The following is a 25,262-nucleotide window of genomic DNA, read 5'->3' on the forward strand; positions in this document are numbered from 1 at the left end:
TGTATCTACTTTTGGCCAAAAGTCACTAACAGGATCTAATCCAGTTACGGGCAATTACAAATGTGGCCAATGCCACGCCTGTGAGTCAGCCATTGTTGCCAAAGAGTTTACATTCAATGACAAGACTATCCCATTTATGGACATGACTAATTGTAGATCTAAAAATGTAATTTACTTGATTATTTGCCCCTGCAACCTGGGATATATAGGTGAGACCTCCAGGGAATTTAGAACTAGGCTATCGGAACATAAATCTGCGATTAGGACACAAAAGATCAACGCCCCCCTAGTTGCTCATTGGTTATCTTTAAACCACAAGGAGGTAGATATCAGGTGGATTATTCTTGAGAAAGTACTGACAAGAAATGATGTGGACCCTGAAAAACAAAGGAAAAAGAAAGAAGTGTTTTGGATTTTTTCTTTAAACACATATGAGAATGGCCTGAACGAAGATCTCCCTTGGAGCAATGCCATCTGAGTACCTATGTACAGGATTGCCTGAGGGGTCAATCATTTTCCAGGTGCCTACCACAGGGTTGATTTGTGCTCTCCTGTGGTGGCCCTTTATCTTACTTTGAAGTGAATTCTTCACTTTATACGATAGAACCGTTTTCGGTTCCTTCTTATAAAACCTTATGTTATCGATTTGTATTATATACACGATACGTATTGTATTTTACTAACCCATTTTGTGCCTACCCTTGGGACATTGAGTACCCTGTACTTTGACGTTCCAAGATGGCGCCCACTGTTTTGGGCGTGCTGGTAAGTGATATCTACTCTTTGGTTTGATTTAAAATTGGCCATTATTTTTTATTATTTTTTATTTTTGGTTATTTCCTTTTGCCACTACTATATGGCTATGACTCTACAGTTTGATTGTACCTCTTATTCTCTGTAGATTTTGGCATATTTCATGCTGTTTTGACGGTTCTAAGATGGCGCATGTTTGACCATTTCCTTAGATTTCCCCTACGGGCCTGTTTCTATGTTCATCGCATCACCTGTGGTGATTTGGTCTAAATAGGAGGCAGCTGGGGAAGTACGGGTTATTGCTCCTCGAGAGATCATCGTGCTGGTCATATGTCCTGGATCCTGCTGATACTGGTAGGCTAGCTTTGCTGAACCTTTGTGGATCGAATTATTTTATACCGTCTGGATTGTGTCATTTCTATCTGGCTCATGACTCCCCCCTGTTCCCTTGCAGTTAGCAAGTTGTTCCCTACCAGTTTGGTATCCTTGTGGGTTTCCCCTGTGGATTACGTTTTTTAAACCATGTGAACTTGTAGGTAAGTCTGTAGTTAGCGATTGTACATATGAGCAGATTTTTTCTTTTCTAACCTGTGGACTTTCCTGCCCTGTGCAAGCTAATGATTTCATTATGTTTGCTTTTAGAGTGAGAAAGCATAGCTTCTTTTAGCTATATCCATGTGTTAGTCCTTCATTTTGGACTACAAATTTGAAGTTGGAGAGTGTTTAATCCAGCCTGTAAGGGATATCTAAGTTCTTTCATATCTAAGGTATTTTATCTTATTTTAATATAAACAAACTAGTCTATTACTATTCTTGACTAGATTCTCTCGGTGGTAATCCAACACTTTTATGCTATAGGTGATTCTATTTCTGCACTTTATCTAGTATTTTGCTGGACACTAATGGTGCTTTCCTTGGATCTTTAGATTTATTTACCTTTATTAAGCATTGGTTTTATAGACTTTGATCTTGGGCACTTTATCTGTGTTTTTTCTTAATTAAGTCACTTGAGTTGGTCTGGTTGCAAATCTGACATGATTCGAGCCTTCCCCCTATGCAAAGAATTGTAATGAATAATTTTGATGTTTCTTTGATAGGCAGGTTACAAGATGTACGTATGCCAATTATACTGAATCATAAAGTCCTGATGAAGGTGTATTTATATTTTTCTTCACTCACCGAAACGCGCGTCGGCTTGTAAATTGGCATGTCTTGAACATTGGCATGAAGTGTTTGAAATTGGCAAATTTGAAGCCCTGACCAGGATTGGCTACCATCAGGCCTGTAACACGAGAATTTGAATCAGGAAATTATAACCTAGAATTGGCTGTTATGTTGAATTTTATACAATCCAAACTACAACGCATAATTGTAGCATCAAAGCAGTAACTTTATTGTGCTGTTTAAATATCCTCTCATGTATGAGGCGGTTGTAATTTTGTATGTATACTATTTTGTGATTTTGTTGGTTCTGTGTTATTTGTTTATTTTTGCGTATTTACTGTTATGTTATTTATGTTTTCATATATGTATGTTTCATTTAGGGTAGGGGGTTGTATTATATATTTTTTTGGTTGATTCTATGTTGATTATATTATGTGCGAACTGAATGTTTAATTAGCTATAATAAATATCGAAATTGAAATATATTGTATGTTGTATATTTGAATTTAAGATTTCCATTCCTATGTTTGCTATGTTAATGGAGAGTAAACTACGTTATACTCATAGTATTGCTTCCCTGTGTGTTACTCTCTGTATCTAGCTCAGGGACCCTGTTTAGATACGAGGATTTGCTTACTTACAGCTCTGCTGTCAGGGTTTGCTCGTTTGATTACTTTATTTATCTTGGGTCTTTCTGTGCACCAGACTTTCTTTCTTTTTTTCATTTGGGATTATATTGTTTTTGGGCCAATTTTTTGTTTTATTTTATATTCTTTTCTCTCTTTTAATAAGGTTCTTTAGAGTTAGTTTAATCTGTTTTCTTTGATGGAGAGTATTAAAACCTTTGGGTTCACCGAGGAGGATTTTTCAAGAATAGTGGGCACCAGTACCAATTCGAGTTCAGAGTCCTTATTTTCCAACAGCCTGAACTATGACTGGCTTAATTTACTCAATTTAAAAAAGAAAGCCCGCAGGACTGAAGCACACGCTGAATTTCTTTTAGAATATCTTAAGGCTGGTACTATCCCAAACGGCCTAAGAATAAGAAACATTCCAGGCCTCTTTGTTGAGATCAAACAATTCCTTGAAAAGTGGTCGCTTATTTCTAATAGATGCTCTCGTGATCACATGCTGTTGATTGTAGAAACAGCCAGAGAAGTAGCTTCTTCTCTGTTTTCTGAGATTCAGGAACTTGAAAGCAAGCTCAGGCAGGCAGTATCTGTGGAGGAAGCCAAAAGAAAGCTAGAGGGGATAAATACGGATTTGGAATCATTTAATATATATTTGATAAAGAGGAAATCAGACAAATTGAAAAAAGATATCAGGTATTTCACCCGGGAGAGGACATATCCTTATGTTGCTGACCAGTACTACAAACAATCCTCCATACCACAGGAAAGACACGAGTGGGTTCCTAAGAAAGTGGTGACGTTTTCCGATACTTCTGAATCTGAAGGGGAGGGTAGTTCATATCAATTCGATGAATATGGCAATAGACTGAATCATTCGGAACAGTACCAACAGAATCCCCGTTTTTTAGGTCACCGCAGATTCAATCACAGATCAAGATTCAGACAAAATCGGGGAAATCGTCCCCCGAACTCAGAACAATCTCACCACACATTACAAACAAGACGCAATCAGTATTGGAGGGACTGAAGGAGATTCCGATCTTTAATCTGAGTCAAATTACCTTGGATGACCATTGCATCAGCTTGTTATCGAAAAGCTTGTCCTTTGTACCGAATTCAGACATAAATAAATTTGAATTGATGAGAAACCTTCAGGCATTCTTCAGACGAGTGAGACTAAAAAGGTTTTTTTCATCGTCTCCCCCTACTACCACTGTTAGCAGATCAGGACTCAAATTGCCATCTACGTTTACTCCCCCGTTAGAAGCTTTGGGTCCTGAAATAGCTATATTTGAGAGGACAGTGACTAGTAAAATTAAGAAAATACATCTACATGCCTAAAGATCCAGGTACAATTTTAGCAAAGATGAAAGTATGGCCCTAAAAAGTCTTAAAAATACCAGGACTATCACTGTTAAACCATGTGATAAAGGGGGTGGTATAGCTATTCTAGACACCAATTTGTATATAGACAATATGGAAAACATGTTGCAGTGTCCGGTTTTTTATAAATCTATACCAGGCCACCCTGAAATCAAATTGAAGAGATCAATCAAAACTACGAATCTAGAAGTATTAGAAGCGGGTGTTATTTGTAAGAAAGAATTAGATTTTTTGACTCCAGTCCATACTAGAATCCCGATTATCTATGGTCTACCTAAGATTCACAAGGACGCCAGTAATCTACCTATGCTTCCGATTGTATCCACCATAGGCTCGGCCATTGAGCCATTGTCAAAGTACGTTGATACCTTTCTGAAACCGATGGTAGCCCTTTTACCATCTTACATCAGAGACACAGGCCACTTCATTTCTAAGATCGAGGGCCTGCAATATAGACCTGATGGGGAATATCTGGTGACCATGGACCTTGAGTCTTTATATACGAATATACCCCAGCAAGAAGCCATTGATGTTGTAGCACTATATCTAAACAGACGGGGAGATGATCCAGCATTGAGTTTCATTCTGAAATGTTTGGAAACTGTACTATTTAATAACTACTTTGATTTTAATGGCAAAATGTATCACCAAATCAAAGGAGTCAGTATGGGTGCTGCCTGTGCACCTAGTGTGGCGAACCTATATGTGGGAGCATTTGAGGACAAGTTCATTTACAACAAAATGGCCCCTTTCTATGAGAATGTGCAGGCCTGGAGTAGATTTATTGATGAAGTTTTCTTCATTTGGAAAGGCAGTGAAGACCAACTACTAGAATTTTACAGTTGGCTCAATCTGTGTGACAGCAACCTCAGATTTACGATTAAATACGACCATCATTTGGTTGAATTCCTGGATGTGTATATCAAACACTATCAAGGGCACTTGCTTATGACCCTATACACTAAACCCACGGCTAGGAATACGCTGCTTCACTTTGATAGTTTCCATCCCCGTAACCAGAAGCAGTCTATTCCTTTTTCACAATTCCTGAGACTCAGGAGAAATTGCACCAGCATGGCAGACTTTTTGAAACATGCCGCAGATCTTACGTGCAAATTTGAGCAGAGAGGTTATCCGATTAGAACCATCAAAGATTCCTTAAAAAGAGCCAAGTTTTACAACCGTGAGGCCCTGTTTTCAAAACAACGATGCAAGACCAGTGACCGGCTAGCCTGTGTGATTCACCATTCTACCCTGAATAATCAAATCAGGGGTATTATTAACAAAGAATGGCACATTTTGAATTCCAATACTGAAGCGGATAAACTTGAAAAACCATTGTTCGCTTTCAGGAGGAACAAAAACCTACGGAACCATTTGGTGAAATCAGCTACCAATTTTGTATCTACTTTTGGCCAAAAATCACTAACAGGATCTAATCCAGTTACGGGCAATTACAAATGTGGCCAATGCCACGCCTGTGAGTCAGCCATTGTTGCCAAAGAGTTTACATTCAATGACAAGACTATCCCATTTATGGACATGACTAATTGTAGATCTAAAAATGTAATTTACTTGATTATTTGCCCCTGCAACCTGGGATATATAGGTGAGACATCCAGGGAATTTAGAACTAGGCTATCGGAACATAAATCTGCGATTAGGACACAAAAGATCAACGCCCCCCTAGTTGCTCACTGGTTATCTTTAAACCACAAGGAGGTAGATATCAGGTGGATTATTCTTGAGAAAGTACTGACAAGAAACGATGTGGACCCTGAAAAACAAAGGAAAAAGAAAGAAGTGTTTTGGATTTTTTCTTTAAACACATATGAGAATGGCCTGAACGAAGATCTCCCTTGGAGCAATGCCATCTGAGTACTTATGCACAGGATTGCCTGAGGGGTCAATCATTTTCCAGGTGCCTACCACAGGGTTGCTTTGTGCTCTCCTGTGGTGGCCCTTTATCTTACTTTGAAGTGAATTCTTCACTTTATACGATAAAACCGTTTTCGGTTCCTTCTTATAAAACCTTATGTTATCGATTTGTATTATATACACGATACGTATTGTATTTTACTAACCCATTTTGTGCCTACCCTTGGGACATTGAGTACCCTGTACTTTGACGTTCCAAGATGGCGCCCACTGTTTTGGGCGTGCTGGTAAGTGATATCTACTCTTTGGTTTGATTTAAAATTGGCCATTATTTTTTATTATTTTTTATTTTTGGTTATTTCCTTTTGCCACTACTATATGGCTATGGCTCTACAGTTTGATTGTACCTCTTATTCTCTGTAGATTTTGGCATATTTCATGCTGTTTTGACGGTTCTAAGATGGCGCATGTTTGACCATTTCCTTAGATGGCCCCTACGGGCCTGTTTCTATGTTCATCGCATCACCTGTGGTGATTTGGTTTAAATAGGAGGCAGCTGGGGAAGTACGGGTTATTGCTCCTCGAGAGATCATCGTGCTGGTCATATGTCCTGGATCCTGCTGATAATGGTAGGCTAGCTTTGCTGAACCTTTGTGGATCGAATTATTTTATACCGTCTGGATTGTGTCATTTCTATCTGGCTCATGACTCCCCCCTGTTCCCTTGCAGTTAGCAAGTTGTTCCCTACCAGTTTGGTATCCTTGTGGGTTTCCCCTGTGGATTACGTTTTTTAAACCATGTGAACTTGTAGGTAAGTCTGTAGTTAGCGATTGTACATATGAGCAGATTTTTTCTTTTCTAACCTGTGGACTTTCCTGCCCTGTGCAAGCTAATGATTTCATTATGTTTGCTTTTAGAGTGAGAAAGCATAGCTTCTTTTAGCTATATCCATGTGTTAGTCCTTCATTTTGGACTACAAATTTGAAGTTGGAGAGTGTTTAATCCAGCCTGTAAGGGATATCTAAGTTCTTTCATATCTAAGGTATTTTATCTTATTTTAATATAAACAAACTAGTCTATTACTATTCTTGACTAGATTCTCTCGGTGGTAATCCAACACTTTTATGCTATAGGTGATTCTATTTCTGCACTTTATCTAGTATTTTGCTGGACACTAATGGTGCTTTCCTTGGATCTTTAGATTTATTTACCTTTATTAAGCATTGGTTTTATAGACTTTGATCTTGGGCACTTTATCTGTGTTTTTTCTTAATTAAGTCACTTGAGTTGGTCTGGTTGCAAATCTGACATGATTCGAGCCTTCCCCCTATGCAAAGAATTGTAATGAATAATTTTGATGTTTCTTTGATAGGCAGGTTACAAGATGTACGTATGCCAATTATACTGAATCATAAAGTCCTGATGAAGGTGTATTTATATTTTTCTTCACTCACCGAAACGCGCGTCGGCTTGTAAATTGGCATGTCTTGAACATTGGCATGAAGTGTTTGAAATTGGCAAATTTGAAGCCCTGACCAGGATTGGCTACCATCAGGCCTGTAACACGAGAATTTGAATCAGGAAATTATAACCTAGAATTGGCTGTTATGTTGAATTTTATACAATCCAAACTACAACGCATAATTGTAGCATCAAAGCAGTAACTTTATTGTGCTGTTTAAATATCCTCTCATGTATGAGGCGGTTGTAATTTTGTATGTATACTATTTTGTGATTTTGTTGGTTCTGTGTTATTTGTTTATTTTTGCGTATTTACTGTTATGTTATTTATGTTTTCATATATGTATGTTTCATTTAGGGTAGGGGGTTGTATTATATATTTTTTTGGTTGATTCTATGTTGATTATATTATGTGCGAACTGAATGTTTAATTAGCTATAATAAATATCGAAATTGAAATATATTGTATGTTGTATATTTGAATTTAAGATTTCCATTCCTATGTTTGCTATGTTAATGGAGAGTAAACTACGTTATACTCATAGTATTGCTTCCCTGTGTGTTACTCTCTGTATCTAGCTCAGGGACCCTGTTTAGATACGAGGATTTGCTTACTTACAGCTCTGCTGTCAGGGTTTGCTCGTTTGATTACTTTATTTATCTTGGGTCTTTCTGTGCACCAGACTTTCTTTCTTTTTTTCATTTGGGATTATATTGTTTTTGGGCCAATTTTTTGTTTTATTTTATATTCTTTTCTCTCTTTTAATAAGGTTCTTTAGAGTTAGTTTAATCTGTTTTCTTTGATGGAGAGTATTAAAACCTTTGGGTTCACCGAGGAGGATTTTTCAAGAATAGTGGGCACCAGTACCAATTCGAGTTCAGAGTCCTTATTTTCCAACAGCCTGAACTATGACTGGCTTAATTTACTCAATTTAAAAAAGAAAGCCCGCAGGACTGAAGCACACGCTGAATTTCTTTTAGAATATCTTAAGGCTGGTACTATCCCAAACGGCCTAAGAATAAGAAACATTCCAGGCCTCTTTGTTGAGATCAAACAATTCCTCGAAAAGTGGTCGCTTATTTCTAATAGATGCTCTCGTGATCACATGCTGTTGATTGTAGAAACAGCCAGAGAAGTAGCTTCTTCTCTGTTTTCTGAGATTCAGGAACTTGAAAGCAAGCTCAGGCAGGCAGTATCTGTGGAGGAAGCCAAAAGAAAGCTAGAGGGGATAAATACGGATTTGGAATCATTTAATATATATTTGATAAAGAGGAAATCAGACAAATTGAAAAAAGATATCAGGTATTTCACCCGGGAGAGGACATATCCTTATCTTGCTGACCAGTACTACAAACAATCCTCCATACCACAGGAAAGACAGGAGTGGGTTCCTAAGAAAGTGGTGACGTTTTCCGATACTTCTGAATCTGAAGGGGAGGGTAGTTCATATCAATTCGATGAATATGGCAATAGACTGAATCATTCGGAACAGTACCAACAGAATCCCCGTTTTTTAGGTCACCGCAGATTCAATCACAGATCAAGATTCTGACAAAATCGGGGAAATCGTCCCCCGAACTCAGAACAATCTCACCACACATTACAAACAAGACGCAATCAGTATTGGAGGGACTGAAGGAGATTCCGATCTTTAATCTGAGTCAAATTACCTTGGATGACCATTGCATCAGCTTGTTATCGAAAGGCTTGTCCTTTGTACCGAATACAGACATAAATAAATTTGAATTGATGAGAAACCTTCAGGCATTCTTCAGACGAGGGAGACTAAAAAGGTTTTTTTCATCGTCTCCCCCTACTACCACTGTTAGCAGATCAGGACTCAAATTGCCATCTACGTTTACTCCCCCGTTAGAAGCTTTGGGTCCTGAAATAGCTATATTTGAGAGGACAGTGACTAGTAAAATTAAGAAAATGCATCTACATGCCTAAAGATCCAGGTACAATCTTAGCAAAGATGAAAGTATGGCCCTAAAAAGTCTTAAAAATACCAGGACTATCACTGTTAAACCATGTGATAAAGGGGGTGGTATAGCTATTCTAGACACCAATTTGTATATAGATAACATGGAAAACATGTTGCAGTGTCCGGTTTTTTATAAATCTATACCAGGCCACCCTGAAATCAAATTGAAGAGATCAATCAAAACTACGAATCTAGAAGTATTAGAAGCGGGTGTTATTTGTAAGAAAGAATTTGATTTTTTGACTCCAGTCCATACTAGAATCCCGATTATCTATGGTCTACCTAAGATTCACAAGGACGCCAGTAATCCACCTATGCTTCCGATTGTATCCACCATAGGCTCGGCCATTGAGCCATTGTCAAAGTACGTTGATACCTTTCTGAAACCGATGGTAGCCCTTTTACCATCTTACATCAGAGACACAGGCCACTTCATTTCTAAGATCGAGGGCCTGCAATATAGACCTGATGGGGAATATCTGGTGACCATGGACCTTGAGTCTTTATATACGAATATACCCCAGCAAGAAGCCATTGATGTTGTAGCACTATATCTAAACAGACGGGGAGATGATCCAGCATTGAGTTTCATTCTGAAATGTTTGGAAACTGTACTATTTAATAACTACTTTGATTTTAATGGCAAAATGTATCACCAAATCAAAGGAGTCAGTATGGGTGCTGCCTGTGCACCTAGTGTGGCGAACCTATATGTGGGAGCATTTGAGGACAAGTTCATTTACAACAAAATGGCCCCTTTCTATGAGAATGTGCAGGCCTATAGTAGATTTATTGATGATGTTTTCTTCATTTGGAAAGGCAGTGAAGACCAACTACTAGAATTTTACAGTTGGCTCAATCTGTGTGACAGCAACCTCAGATTTACGATTAAATACGACCATCATTTGGTTGAATTCCTGGATGTGTATATCAAACACTATCAAGGGCACTTGCTTATGACCCTATAAACTAAACCCACGGCTAGGAATACGCTGCTTCACTTTGATAGTTTCCATCCCCGTAACCAGAAGCAGTCTATTCCTTTTTCACAATTCCTGAGACTCAGGAGAAATTGCACCAGCATGGCAGACTTTTTGAAACATGCCGCAGATCTTACGTGCAAATTTGAGCAGAGAGGTTATCCGATTAGAACCATCAAAGATTCCTTAAAAAGAGCCAAGTTTTACAACCGTGAGGCCCTGTTTTCAAAACAACGATGCAAGACCAGTGACCGGCTAGCCTGTGTGATTCACCATTCTACCCTGAATAAACAAATCAGGGGTATTATTAACAAAGAATGGCACATTTTGAATTCCAATACTGAAGCGGATAAACTTGAAAAACCATTGTTCGCTTTCAGGAGGAACAAAAACCTACGGAACCATTTGGTGAAATCAGCTACCAATTTTGTATCTACTTTTGGCCAAAAGTCACTAACAGGATCTAATCCAGTTACGGGCAATTACAAATGTGGCCAATGCCACGCCTGTGAGTCAGCCATTGTTGCCAAAGAGTTTACATTCAATGACAAGACTATCCCATTTATGGACATGACTAATTGTAGATCTAAAAATGTAATTTACTTGATTATTTGCCCCTGCAACCTGGGATATATAGGTGAGACCTCCAGGGAATTTAGAACTAGGCTATCGGAACATAAATCTGCGATTAGGACACAAAAGATCAACGCCCCCCTAGTTGCTCATTGGTTATCTTTAAACCACAAGGAGGTAGATATCAGGTGGATTATTCTTGAGAAAGTACTGACAAGAAACGATGTGGACCCTGAAAAACAAAGGAAAAAGAAAGAAGTGTTTTGGATTTTTTCTTTAAACACATATGAGAATGGCCTGAACGAAGATCTCCCTTGGAGCAATGCCATCTGAGTACTTATGCACAGGATTGCCTGAGGGGTCAATCATTTTCCAGGTGCCTACCACAGGGTTGCTTTGTGCTCTCCTGTGGTGGCCCTTTATCTTACTTTGAAGTGAATTCTTCACTTTATACGATAAAACCGTTTTCGGTTCCTTCTTATAAAACCTTATGTTATCGATTTGTATTATATACACGATACGTATTGTATTTTACTAACCCATTTTGTGCCTACCCTTGGGACATTGAGTACCCTGTACTTTGACGTTCCAAGATGGCGCCCACTGTTTTGGGCGTGCTGGTAAGTGATATCTACTCTTTGGTTTGATTTAAAATTGGCCATTATTTTTTATTATTTTTTATTTTTGGTTATTTCCTTTTGCCACTACTATATGGCTATGACTCTACAGTTTGATTGTACCTCTTATTCTCTGTAGATTTTGGCATATTTCATGCTGTTTTGACGGTTCTAAGATGACGCATGTTTGACCATTTCCTTAGATGGCCCCTACGGGCCTGTTTCTATGTTCATCGCATCACCTGTGGTGATTTGGTTTAAATAGGAGGCAGCTGGGGAAGTACGGGTTATTGCTCCTCGAGAGATCATCGTGCTGGTCATTTTTCCTGGATCCTGCTGATACTGGTAGACTAGCTTTGCTGAACCTTTGTGGATCGAATTATTTTATACCGTCTGGATTGTGTCATTTCTATCTGGCTCATGACTCCCCCCTGTTCCCTTGCAGTTAGCAAGTTGTTCCCTACCAGTTTGGTATCCTTGTGGGTTTCCCCTGTGGATTACGTTTTTTAAACCATGTGAACTTGTAGGTAAGTCTGTAGTTAGCGATTGTACATATGAGCAGATTTTTTCTTTTCTAACCTGTGGACTTTCCTGCCCTGTGCAAGCTAATGATTTCATTATGTTTGCTTTTAGAGTGAGAAAGCATAGCTTCTTTTAGCTATATCCATGTGTTAGTCCTTCATTTTGGACTACAAATTTGAAGTTGGAGAGTGTTTAATCCAGCCTGTAAGGGATATCTAAGTTCTTTCATATCTAAGGTATTTTATCTTATTTTAATATAAACAAACTAGTCAATTACTATTCTTGACTAGATTCTCTCGGTGGTAATCCAACACTTTTATGCTATAGGTGATTCTATTTCTGCACTTTATCTAGTATTTTGCTGGACACTAATCTTTGGATCTTTAGATTTATTTACCTTTATTAAGCATTGGTTTTATGGACTTTGATCTTGGGCACTTTATCTGTCTTTTTTCTTAATTAAGTCACTTGAGTTGGTCTGGTTGCAAATCTGACATGATTCGAGCCTTCCCCCTATGCAAAGAATTGTAATGAATAATTTAGATGTTTTTTTGATAGGCAGGTTACAAGATGTACGTATGCCAATTATACTGAATCATAAAGTCCTGATGAAGGTGTATTTATATTTTTCTTCACTCACTGAAACACGCGTCGGCTTGTAAATTGGCATGTCTTGAACATTGGCATGAAGTGTTTGAAATTGGCAAATTTGAAGCCCTGACCAGGATTGGCTACCATCAGGCCTGTAACACGAGAATTTGAATCAGGAAATTATAACCTAGAATTGGCTGTTATGTTGAATTTTATACAATCCAAACTACAACGCATAATTGTAGCATCAAAGCAGTAACTTTATTGTGCTGTTTAAATATCCTCTCATGTATGAGGCGGTTGTAATTTTGTATGTATACTATTTTGTGATTTTGTTGGTTCTGTGTTATTTGTTTATTTTTGCGTATTTACTGTTATGTTATTTATGTTTTCATATATGTATGTTTCATTTAGGGTAGGGGGTTGTATTATATATTTTTTTGGTTGATTCTATGTTGATTATATTATGTGCGAACTGAATGTTTAATTAGCTATAATAAATATCTAAATTGAAATATATTGTATGTTGTATATTTGAATTTAAGATTTCCATTCCTATGTTTGCTATGTTAATGGAGAGTAAATTACGTTATACTCATGATACGTACATGAATGACATGCTGCACATTGTCGTTGCAGATGGCCACGGCTCAGCAGCATCAGCATGTGCCGTTGTGGGGGATGCTGAAACCCACCCTCCATCAGACTCTAACACCAGTGAGTCACTGAATATTGCGCCAATCAGACGCAGGGCAAGGGCTGTATCGCTCCCCGAATTGAGCCAGGACTCAGAGGACATGCAGGATGACGGCCACACTCCTTCCCCAGATGGCAGATCCACTGTTATGCAGGCGTCCCAGCCCCAGCATAACTCTACACTCCGCAGGAGGCCTCAGTATGCAGGCGCACAGCACATGGAAGCAGGAGAGGTCCTATCAGTCTTCGGTGGCCTGGAATCCGCTATGCTGAAACTGCATTACCTGCAAAACAGTAAGATAACAGCAATGCATAGGCAGGTGCAGGCACGCAATGCCAACATGGGGGGGCTGCATCTGCAGTTGCAGTGCCTTAATTCTAACATTTCAAAGCTGCATTAGGAACAGATCACAGCTTCCGAGAACACCAGGGAGCTGACAATTGCAGTGAGGGAACTCTGCACAGAGCTAAGGTACGACAGAGTCAGCCACCGCAGGCAGGAGAGGTGTTTTATGGCATGTTTGTTGGATTCTGTCGATCGGTCAATTGCCTTGCAACATCAACAGCCCTCATATCGCGGCGTGTTGTGGCCACACAGGTGGAGGCAGTGCACAGCTGTAGGGATGTGGCACAGGGACTGGTCCAGATAACTAATGTGCTGGATAATATGCTGGGTAACCGCTCTGCTACACCCAGTGAACTTGGACTAGGGGAGACTGAGGACTCATCTAGCCTCAGCAGTGTAGCAGTGCCCACCACTGATCCTAGGCGTCGCAGTGCCAGGCACAGCACTGCCACTGAGGCCGATACCAGAGGTGCTAGTGAGGCCACTGCGCACTTGAGTGGCTTGCGTGGCTGTAGAAAGTGACTGTAATGGCCACAGGGGACTGTCTGCTTCTTTTGTGATACAGTAAACTATGAATAAATAGTGAGACACTGTTATCTGTTTATTTTATGACACATTTTTTTTTTTTTGCTAGTGAAACTGATGTTACCTGACCTTAAGGTAATAAAGGTTCTAACTACCAGTTCACGTCAGTGAAGTTGTCAATCAATCAATCAATCACAGACATTTATAAAGGAGACTGCTACTGCTCGAAGAGCCAGGTCTTGAGGAGTCTTCTGAAGGCGAGTAGGTCCTGAGTCTGTCGGAGGTAGGTAGGGAGCGTGTTCCAGGTCTTGGCGGCGAGGTAGGTGAAGGATCTGCCGCTGGAGGTGGTTCGTTGGATGCGGGGGACGGCGGCGAGGGCGAGGCTTGCTTATCGCAGTTGGCGGGTCGGTGTGTAGAAGTTCAGTCTGTCGTTGAGGTAGGAGGGGCCGGCGTTGTGGAGTGCTTTGTGTGCGTGGGTGAGGAGCTTGAAGGTGACCCTTTTGTCGACGGGAAGCCAGTGGAGCTCTTTGAGGTGGGGGGTGATGTGGCTGTGGCGGGGTGCGTTGGTGATGAGTCGGGCTGAGGCGTTTTGGATGCGTTGGAGTCGTTGGAGGTGTTTTGCTGGGATTCCTGCATAGAGTGCGTTGCCGTAGTCCAGTCGGCTGCTGACAAGGGCGTGGGTCACTGTCTTCCTGGTGTTGGTCGGGATCCATTTGTAGATCCTGCGGAGGGTGCGGAGGGTGTTGTAGCAGGAGGAGGTGATGGCGCTGACTTGTCTGTCCATGGAGAGTGCAGAGTCGAGGACGAATCCCAAGTTGCTGGTGTGGTCGGTGGGCGTCGGAGCCGTTCCAAGGGTGGTGGGCCACCACGAGTCATCCCGGGCGGAGGGGGATGTCACGAGGATGAGGATTTCTGTCTTGTCAGTGTTGAGTTTCAGGCGGCTATTTCTCATCCAGTCGGCGACTGCTTTCATTCCTTCGTGGAGATTGGCTTTGGCGGTGGCAGGGTCGTTGGTGAGGGAGAGGATGAGCTGGGTGTCGTCGGTGTAGGTGATGATGTTGAGGTCGTAACGGCGGGCCACTTGTGCGAGGGGGGCCATGTAAATGTTGAACAGCGTTGGGCTCAGGGAGGAGCCCTGGGGGACACCGCAGATGATGTTGTTGGCTTCTGAGCGGAAGGGTGGGAGGCGGACAGTCTGTGTTCTGCCGGAGAGGAAGGATTTGGTCCAGGCTAGGGCTTTTTCCTGGATGCCGGCTTCTTGGAGGCGTGATAGTAGGGTGCGGTGGCAGACCGTGTCGAAGGCCGCGGAGAGGTCTAGGAGGATGAGGGCGGAGGTCTCGCCGTGGTCGAGTTGGCGTCTGATGTCATCTGTGGCGGCGATGAGGGCGGTCTCGGTGCTGTGGTTGCATCTAAATCCGGTTTGTAAGGGGTCGAGGACGTTGTTGTCTTCGATGTGGCGTGTCAGTTGAAGGTTGACGATCTTTTCTGCGACTTTTGCTGGGTAGGGGAGGAGAGAGATGGGGCGGAAGTTCTTGATGTCCTTGGGGTCGGCTTTGGGTTTCTTGTTGTGTTGTTATTACTTACATCTGAAATGGTTGTGCGTGATGTCTGCACTCCTTTGCCTGCCCTCTGCTGCACTGGTCCTGTCAGCTGGCTGTAGGGGGGGTGTGAGATCATCATCCTCATCAGAGTCTGACTCAGATATTTCCACAGGTATGCCCCTGGTGGTAGCTATATTGTGCAGGATTGCTCATGTGGCCACTATTCTACAGGTCGTGTCCGGGGTGTACTGTAGTGCCCCTCCACTTTTGTGGATGCACCGGAAGCGATTCTTCAGCAGCCCAAAGGTGCGCTCCACCACGTTGCGGGGTGCCCTGTGTGCTGAATTGTATCTCCGTTCTGCTGGTGTTGTAGGATTGAGGTAGAGTGTCATCATGTAGGGACGCACTGCGTAGGCACTGTCTCCTGGATAGAACAGAGGGTATGATGAGTAAGTGAACCATCTGACGTCACAATGCCATCAATGCACCAGTGTACAGAGAGACAATACCTAGTAGATATCCTTCACCAAACTCCCCAGCTAGCAGTCTTGTGTGAATGCCGCTGTGATGAAAGATGTATGAATCATGGGTGCTCCCTGGTTACCTGGCCACGAGATCAGTTATGATGTAGGAGGCATTTCATATCACCTGTATATTCATTGAATGTTGGTATTTACGGTAGCGGTACACATACTCTGTGGCCGATGGGGGACAGATTGCAACATGTGTCCCATCTATGGCACCTAGGACATGGGGGAACTGTGCTATCTGGTAGAAATCTATTTTTGGCTGCTGTATTTCCTGTGGGGCGTGGGGGAATCTGATGTACTGGTGTATCCTACTCAGCATGGCATTGATCAATACATTGAAAAATCTAGAGAGGGCACTGTGTGATACTCCTACAGCTGCTGCTATGACCCCTTGATAGCTCCCTGAGGCAAGTAGGTGGAGGGAGCATAATACCTGCACATGGGTGGGTATGCTATGAGTCCTATGTGTTGTGCGCTGCAGTATGGGTTGTAGCTCAGCTATCAGGTCAAGTATCATGGCTGAGTTCAACCTGCACTGATCAAAAATGTCCTCCTCTGTCTGGTCAAAAAGGGTAATGCGCACTCTGAAAATGCGCTCCTGTCTCCTCCTCCCTCTCCTCAAACCTGCCAAGATCCTCATTCTCCTCGCCATGACGTAGAGTGCGGCCATTGTGGAAAAGAGTCTGAGGCATTCTGGGCCTCTTTATATAGGTTGCACCTGGTTACCACCTGGTTTCACCTAGTGGTAATTTGCATGTGCAAAAGGCCATTCTGCGAAAATTCGCAATTTGCGTATTTTTGATGCATCGAAATGCGACATGGTTTTGCGTGTTGCATTTTGCGTCTCGCAATTTCCGACTTGAAATACCGAATCGCTAATTGCGATTCGGTATTTAATGTCGCAAATTGCGAGACGCAAAATGCAACACGCAAAACCATGTTGCAACGCAAAAAATCACTATTTTTGCGATTCCTTATTTTTGGTCTGCGAATGCCTTTCAAGCATTGCAGACCACGTTTTTGCATTTGCAAACGGCCAAATTTTGCAATTCGCACCGTTTGCGAATGCAAAATCGTTTGATACATCTGACCCTTTATTTTCTACAGTGAATGAAAACTAACCTGATACCTTTTGCAGTGGTGTGTGTACATACACATGCCCACACACACCAAGATGAGTGAAGTGGGAAAAAAGCCCCCTCAGCCAATCAGTTCACTCTATTTTTTTAATTTACAATACCGCAGGAATCCCACAGGACTCCTGCAGAACTTCTCCAGGACAAACTGTCCAGATATATCTAATTGTAAACTCTTTCAAGCCCAGCCAAAGTACCTCTTAAACTCACATTTCTGGAAAACAGCTGAAAAGATTTATACCAAATTATGAAAAATATGATTTCTCAGTAAAGTTCTAACTTTCTGACAGATTTGGTGTCATTACATTCAACAGTTTTTTTTCTGTATGACTTCCTAAAATTTCCTATAGGAATTAACATGGAAAAACAATGTTTTGGGACACCCTCTATTTCTTAACTCCTGCTTGACGGATCATTCCAAAATGTTGGAAAGTTTCACAAAGATTCGTCAAATGGCCTCAATATGGAAACTATCGTTTAACTTCAGAGGATATATATATATATATATATATATATATATATATATATATATATATATATATATATATATATATTATATATAAAAAGATTTGGGTCCAGAATGAGCCCAATGTACATCCCAGAAGCTGGTACCAAACCGGCATGTAACTCTATAAAATAATAAACCTATTGATCTGGGGAAAGAATTCAATGGCCATCACAGTTGATCAGTAGGTCATCAGATAAGGAGATTTAGCCCAATTTTCAACCAAATTATAAAGCCTTCTGTCTCTATGGCATATATAATCACATAATCAAAGTGTGGAATTTAATAACATGTACGATTACAGCCAACATGTGCTTTGCAATACAGACGCTTCTTTAGGGCTCCTGAAATACAAATGAAATGCTTAAGCAAATGATCCCAATCATAATTTTAACCCAGTTAGGAGAGTGTTTCAAATGATTGCAAACAACGGTACCCTTCAATCATCAACAAACACTGACAAGCGAATTCAGCAACCTCAAACAATATTATGATTGTGTTTATGGAACAATTATTTTTATCATTAGTATTATTACTGCCTTCAGCAGCAAAACACAGCGTACCACCTACAATCCCAAGGGCCGGCTGCGCATGAAAGCAAAGTCAGGTAACATAAGATACACAGCTGTTCGCCTACAACCCTGGGGCTGACAGCGTGTAACAGGCAGATTAATCAAAGTACCAAAACCAACAAGAAAATAAGTAAGTAACCCCAATCCCTCCCCGCAAGTCTACCGACATTTGTAATGTAGTGGTTGGTAATAAAAGCAGCAGATTAAGTCAAGCTATGGCGGTTGAGGACTGGGAATCCTCAGCCACTTCCAATGATACCCTGGGTGCTGCTTCAGGGATCAAGCGGATGAGTTGGTGGCAGGATGGGCAAGTCAGCAACCGGAACTCATGTGAAAGGAGGCATTTGAAGGGGGCCCATATGTCTGCCTATTGAGAGCGATCTGTGGCCAAGGACAGTTTCTCCATGTCTAAAATAAACCACTGCTTACGTAACAGCAAGGTGCGGTCAGGGGATTTATCAGAGCCCTGTTTCAAGAGTATGACCTGGTGGGCAGCATTTAAGACCAATGCCATTTATCTGTCTCTGCAAGAGTGCAAGGGGGATGTCATTAGATTCAGTAAGCCCTAGGATAGTGTAAGCCAGGAAATTTGGGATAGATGTGTCAAAAGCTCGGTCAATATCATTTAGGACTTGGTCCCAGTAGTGAGTGAGCTTTGGGCAATGTCATAACAGGTGTAACAGGGTTTCTAAATTATAGCACTCCTGCCAACACACCAGTGCTGCTCAGGCTATCCATTTCTGCATTCTTGGGGTGGGATGGTTAAGTGCCAGTAGGAGGCAATCTTGTAAGCAGTTTTAGTGCTAGGTATGTTATGTGCCATGTGGTGTACCCTGTAAAGGATATTAGCTCACTCTTTATTGGCTAGAGTCCTGCCCAGTTCCACCTCCCACCTCAGCTGCCCTTTAGACTAGGCAAGAGTAGTGTCCACTCCCAGCAGGGAGTAAAGGTCCAAAATAAGATGCTTATCATCAGACATAAGAAGAATCCATTGGACAACGGCAGTCCACTGCCAGTACGGGTCTCCGAGCCAGTCACCCAGTGGCAGAGCTGGAGGTAGCCGACATGGTCCAAGTCCTCCAAAGAGTAGTCTGCTTTTAATTAGTGAAAGGGGATGATCCCCAAGGTGTCAAAGAGGGACTCCAGATGTTTATAGCCACCCTCCTGCCAGCACTTAAGATTCTCCTGTTGCTGCCCAGGTGCAAAATTGGGGTTAGTCAGGATCCAGGTAATGGGAGAGGGAATAGTTGTAAGGCCTGCCTTAGTCACAATGGAGTCTCAGACGTGCATCATCGCGCTTGTCACTGGGGAAGAGAAGAGACATCAGGCCCTGTGTTGGCGAGGCAGCCAGATCTCCTTCCAAATGGGTGAGCCAGCAACCGACTGATCCATGAATGTCCAATGTTTCTCAAAGAGTGGGTGGTACCACTCCACCACATATCAGAGCTGGGCAGCTCGATAATACTAAAGGAGATGAGTACCATCAGTCCCCAACTCTACTTCAGATGGTAGATCAAGTGTTTATGCAGGCGTGGCTTCTTGCTGTCCCAAATAAATGTATTAATAGCAAGCTGTAAGCCTTTATTGCCTATGTCAGCGGGGTAAGGGGCAGGGTCTGGAAGATGTACAGAATGCATGGAAGAATCGCCATCTTGACCGCCGCAATCTGGCCCATCTACGACAGATGGAGACAGCTCCAGGACAATAAGTCCTGGCCCATCTGTGAGATATGATTTGAGTAGTTAATGGTCAATATTTTGTGTGTGGACCGTGCTAAAGCAATGTCCAAGTAGGGGATAGTGTCAGGAGCCCACTCAAATGGGAAAATGGAACGCAAGGCTGATTCATAAGCAGGGCTAACTGTAAGGATAAGTATCTGTGATTTTTGCATATTGGCCTTAAAGCCCACCAGCTCCCCAAAAATACGGAGCTCTTCAGTTAGCACCGGAAGGGAACTCAAGGGGTCTCTATTGGAGAGGATGACATTGTCGGCATGCAGGCTTATCAAATGTTGAACCCCTCTGAATGGAATGCTGTGTATGGCAGAGTTATCTCTAAGCCTCTGTGCCAGGGGCTCTATGTGGAATGCAAAAACGAGAGAGGGCAGGGAACAGCCCTGCTGCATGCCTCTCTGAGTCAGCAACAATGCTGATAGTGTGCCATTAACTTTAAACGATGCACTAGGGGTGCTATAGATACCCCCCACCCACTTTTACAGAAGTGGGCCCCAAAGCCGAACTTGTGGAGAGTGTCAAAGAGATAAGGCCAGTGAACACAGTCAAACACTTTCTCTCTGTCTATGGACACTAAAAGCACCTCCTTTCGCAATCTCTGAACCTTATCTATCAAGTGTAGTATATGGTTGGTGTTGTCGCTGGACTGGCGTGTGAGTTTGAATCCTGCCTGGTCTGGTTCCATCAGTCTGGACATTAAGGGATTGAGGCAGTGCACCAAGATACTAGCAAAAAGTTTCACATCTATATTTAATAACGAAATAGGTTGGTATGACCCACAAAGAATGAGGTCCTTACCCGGTTTCGGGATCACCGAGATGGTAGCTTCCAACATGGAACCCGTAATGGAGTCCAAGTCGGCAAAGGAATTTTAAAACCCGGTGAGTAGAGGAGCTAATTCATGGCAAAAGGTCTTTTTAGAATTGGAAGGTGAAACCATCCGGCCCAGAGGCTTTCATGGGCTTCAAGCAGGCTATAGCTGAAATGACTTCTTCTATGCGGATAGGGTGCTCTAAGACCTATGCGTCTGATTCTGGTAAAGGGGTTATGGCAACGTCTCTGAGATATGTCAGAGGATCACCACTTGGGCTGTCCACAGAGGCATACAGTGCACCATAGAAGACTTCTGCATCAGTGCTCCTCATGGTGGAGGGATCTCTGCACATCATTTTGACTGCACCTGAGTGAATTTTGCTGTGCTGTGCTGCGCAGACAGTGAGCTAGCATCTGCTTACTGTGATTATTGCTCAGGTAGAATTTGTTTAAGGAGCATCATTTCGTATTCGGCCCTGTCTTGGTTGAGGCATTTAAGAGGAAGTTGGTTCTTTTTCAACACTCTCCACACTCTATGAGCTCCAGTGCACTTGTGGATGGTCTCCAATTCTGCCACTGCCCTCTCCAGGGCTGCATGCCTATCTTTGCGGCACAGTATCCTCCATCGCAATCACTATCAGCCCCCCACGGACCACTAGCTTTAGAGCTACCCAAAGGACTGCAAAAGAAGACTCTCCTGTGTCATTAATTTGTAAATTAATGACACAATCATCGCCTTGATGGAAGCTACATTAGCTTGAGACTGGAAAAAGTTGTCACACAACCGCTAAGGGGAGCTCATCGGTCATCCGGCAGGAAGTCCAATGGACAGATGCAGTGGGACATGGTCTGAGAGGGTATGTGGTGCTAAAGAGACATCAGTTACAAGTTCTAACAGGGGAGGAGTGGTGAGAAAATAGTCAATATGCACGTACATTTTGTGTGCAGCTGAGAAGTAGGTGTAGACTCTGGCGGATGGGAAGAGTCTGCCCCACACATCATGTATTCTGCATTCAGAGAGCCAGCTGAGACCCAAAGTGGAGAAGGCCCCTGACTGGACAAAGCATTGCTCCGATCAGTCCAAGGCTATGTCCATGACTTGGTTCAGTCCCCCTGACCAAAATAGCCACATCAGGGGTCTGGAGCAACTGTGCCAGTGGGGCTGTTAAAAAGGCCTCCTGGTGTTCGTGAGGGGAATGAACATTCATCAACGTGAGAAAGAATGTACCCACCTGTATACAGATTGCCAGGAGAAGCCCCTTGATCTCTTTCAGGGTTAACAAGATCTCCCCCATGAATCTCTATGAAAAAAGAATGGCCAATCCACCCTTCTTAGCATGACAGAAAGACCTGAGTTGTCTAGGAAACCAGTGGGGTTGCATTCCACAGACGTCTTTCGGGACCAAGTGCATCTCCAGTAGGAGACAAATATCTGCTCCAGAGCGCTCGAGGAGGGACAGGACAGCCAGCCACTTGGTGGGGTTAAGAAGTCCCCTTACATTGAAGCTAAGAATCTTAGGGCCATATTTATACTCCGTTTGCGCCGAAATTGCGTCGTTTTTTTTGACGCAATTTCGACGCAAAACTAACGCCAACTAACGCCATATTTATACTATGGCGTTAGAGGCGAATAGCGCCAAAGTTCCCGGAATGTGCGTCATTTTTTAGCGTGAACCCCTTCCTTGCGTTAATGATATGCAAGGGAGGCGTTCCCGTCTAAAAAATGACTCCCAGGCCTTTACGTGGTATTTATACTCCCGGGCAAAAGAGACGCCCGGGAGTTGGCGTGGCTAAAAACGGCGCATTTGCGCCACTTTTTAACGCCTGCTCAGGGCAGGCGTTAAGGGGCCTGTGGGCTCAAAATGAGCCCACAGGTGCCCTCCCATGCCCCCAGGGACCCCCCCTGCCACCCTTGCCCACCCCAGGAGGACCCCCAAGGATGGAGGGACCCACCCCAGGGACATTCAGGTAAGTTCAGGTAAGTTTTATTTTTTATTTTTTATATTTTATTTTGGTGGCATAGGGGGGCCTTATTTGTGCCCCCCTACATGCCACTATGCCCAATGACCATGCCCAGGGGACAGAAGTCCCCTGGGCATGGCCATTGGGCAAGGGGGCATGACTCCTATCTTTCCAATGATAGGAGTCATGTTGATGGGGGATGGGCGTCGTTAAAAAATGGCGCAAGTCGGGTTAAGACGATTTTTTCGACGTAACCTGACTTGCCCCATTTTAAGACGCCCATGCGCCATTTTCCCCCTACGCCGGCGCTGTCTGGTCTACGTGGTTTCTTCCCACGCAAACCAGGCAGCGCCGGTCTGATTGCGCCGTCTAACGCCATTCCATAAATACGGCGCCCGCATGGCGCTTCAGAATGGCGTTAGACGGCGCAAAAATTTTTGACGCTAAACTGCGTTAGCGCAGTTTAGCGTCAAAAAGTATAAATATGGGCCTTAAAGTCCATGGGTCATAAGGGGAGTGCATGGTAGCAAGAAAGGGCTAACAGAAGCTAAGTTTTGGGCCTTGCTGAGGACCATCTGACTGGTGCTTGACCACTACTACATTCCTTCGGTAGCCTAGAGGTGACTCAAGGACATGATGGAGACAAACACCCCAAATAATTCTGCAATCAAAGAAAACCAACATGACTACTTATTGAGAATCCAATAGTCCGTACAATATGGAAAAATATACATGTTGGGGCCCAATTTGGTGGAGTGAACCAGTCTAACTGATCTCAGGCAGGTGAGGGACCATCCAGAGGGAAGTAGAAGGGCCTAGACAAGTCCCGAGGAGCCCTCCCGCATCCCCACCACATTTGACCCTGCCCACCCGTAGACAGTGGAAAAGTATTGGATCTGACTTATGGTACATCAGATTAAGTCATGTCCCCGTCAACGTGGCCAGTACTGACTCTCTTTCCAGAGCCATGAATGCTGGGTCTAGCTAATGCATAGCTGGGAATTCACATGGTCGCTGTCCACGCTGGCGCTTTTGAGGGCCCTGAGAGTAAGGCTCTGTTGAAGGGGTCCCTGTGGCAGGATCAGGAATGCCAAACACCCTACAGGCATCTCTAAGGGACCTTAGTTGATGCAGCTTGCCATTTATTTGGAATCTGATGCAAAATGGGTGTCCATACAAATGAGAAATCCCGGCATTCCTCAAATGATCTGTGACCAGTCAGAAGTCCCGCCTATTCTGAAAGGTGATGGCAGCGAGGTCCTGATACAATAAGGGTGTGTGGCCCTTAAACTGAAGTTGGAGGAGCTCCTCGGCCTTGCGCAGGATAGTTTCTTTCAATTGAAACTCATGTACACATACCAAAATGTCTCAGAAGCCCAACTCTATGGAAATGGTCTAATTTCACCACCGGGGGAGCTGCGTCTCTTAAGATGAAGCTGAAGAAGGCCTTCATGTAGCCCTCTAAATCTGACTCTTCTACATCAGTAGGGACTCCCCTTATGCTGATTTTGTTCCACCACAAGCGGTTTTCAAGGTCCTCTGTATGTGACTGGAAGTCGATTTGCTGCTCTTGGAGTCATAGTATTTCTTGTTGGAGCCATTCGATCTTCTCACTACAGCCATCTTTCATGCATTCCAGGGTCGCAACCCTCTCTCCCACCTTGTCCAGGTCGCTACACTCCTCTCGCAGATCTGGGGAAGTGTCCCTCTTGATGCCTGCGGATCTTCATGTAGGGAGACAGACAGTACCTCCAGGAAGGAGCGCGTCACTGGGATCTCAGGTTCATCAGCATCCAGGGGGTGTTCAACATCTGGCTTCTCACCTTTAGGTCCTCCTGCTGGTTTTGTCAAATGAGGTGATCGGTCTCTTTTATTTCTAGCTGCTGACCTTGCCACAGTTTTCTTTATCGAATGCCCCCAACAAGCTGCTCCAGTGACCGCAGTATACAAGTAAATAGGGAGGAGTCACTCTGTGGGATCCTCTACCCCCAAAGGCACATCAAGAAAGGAGCCCACGTCCACAGCAGGTGTGCCCTTCGCTGCACTGGGACTGCGGCTTATATGTAACTGCCCACTTGCGGCAACCAAGCGAGGGGGACGGATTCTTCGGAGTCCCTATCCCAACAATCACAATGGCGCAAAGGAAATCTCAGGTGAATAAGAGGCTCCCCAGTGATGCAGTCCCACTCAGTAGACCAGCGCCGCTCCTGGACCCCAAGTCAGGGTGTCACCAGCTTTGCCCTGCAGACTGGGGGGACAAGCCCAGTACATTCCCCATTACTCTGCCAGGTGGCTGCTGTGGTACTACTGTGTGTCTGGGTATCAGAGATGTCTCAGTAGGGCCCATGTAGAGCCTAGTAACAG

Source organism: Pleurodeles waltl, chromosome 12 (assembly GCF_031143425.1).
Source record: "Pleurodeles waltl isolate 20211129_DDA chromosome 12, aPleWal1.hap1.20221129, whole genome shotgun sequence".
Taxonomy (NCBI): domain Eukaryota; kingdom Metazoa; phylum Chordata; class Amphibia; order Caudata; family Salamandridae; genus Pleurodeles; species Pleurodeles waltl.